Raw genomic sequence first — 1,366 nt, forward strand, 5'->3', positions numbered from 1 at the left:
GATATAACCGTATCCATATGGATTGATTATAAATCAACTGATCAATAAGATAAGGAGTGTTAGTATTTTTCTATAAGTATTTAGTTTTTAGGTCCACTTTTTGGTTGTATATCTCAGCTAGCGGATTTCAAAACTATTAAGATTGGTTAACCATGGAAAGATCACCGCAGTCTTCGAAGTCCATTATGCTCCTAACGCATTTCACCAGCACTAGACTAAATTTAGAAGTGGCCCGGTGACTAATGCAGGGGTGGAGCTAGTCAATTGTTGTTGTGGGGGGTCAAAGATAGTGAAATAAAGATTAAAAATTTTAAAAGTTAATATGTTAAATTTAATCAACAATTAAAAGATTGATAATAGAAAATAATTTTATGTAACATGGAAATCTAAAAAAGAAATACCTGTAATAATTTTTTAGGAAAATTATACTGGACTATATTTTCTGGATTTAAATTTATAAACTATTGATTATGTATTGAGAAACATCAATTTCTTTAAGATTGAGTGTTAGATGTTTTGATTTACATTACTCTTATTTATGAGTTGATGCATTGAGGCTTATGGCTCATAGGAGAATCATTTAAACGATTTGCATCTTTTTTTAAAAAAAAATTTGTCAATTGTTTTCAACTTACTTATACTTTAATCAACTTTGAAAAAAATTAATGCAGTCAATATCCAATATTCTTATTTTATTTTTTTTAAATTTATAACACTAAATATAAAACTATAATGCATAAAATTTAAATAGTTAAATACAATATATAAGTTTAAAGATTATATATTCAAAATAATTTTCTGTCAAACCCTACTCTATTATATACTTGTCATGTCATTCATGTGCTTGATAGAATGTTTGCATTAGTGAATGTATCGAAAAATCGTTAAAAGTTGGTATTGTACCTAGTGGTACAATTAAGTTGATTAAAGCCTCGAACTAGGCCAAATAATAATTTTACGATGTATTTGAGAGTTATTGAATCTTAGAATGTCTTAATATGATAATTCGAAATTCGAAGATTGATTTGGAGTTAATTCAAGAATTTTCATAATGTAGGGGCAAAATGGTCATTTTGCCATCCAAGGGAAAAATTGGAATGTTGGATGGTATTTTGACTAAATTTGATTAATTAGAGCATTATTTGAATTTGAGAAGTGAAAAATTTCAATTTCGACATTTTTCCAAACATAGGGGCAAAACGATCATTTTAAGTGTCCATGAGGACGAAATTGGAAATTTTGAAATTTTACACCACCATGACATTTGTCAAACCCATGAATTTCACTCATTATTTTTTTTAGTCAGAGATTATATGTGGTGGGAATGGAATGCTTAATTATTAAGTTTTTAAACATGAACCAATTA

Source organism: Theobroma cacao, chromosome 2, assembly GCF_053813885.1.
Source record: "Theobroma cacao isolate CCN51 chromosome 2, ASM5381388v1, whole genome shotgun sequence".
Taxonomy (NCBI): Eukaryota; Viridiplantae; Streptophyta; class Magnoliopsida; order Malvales; family Malvaceae; genus Theobroma; species Theobroma cacao.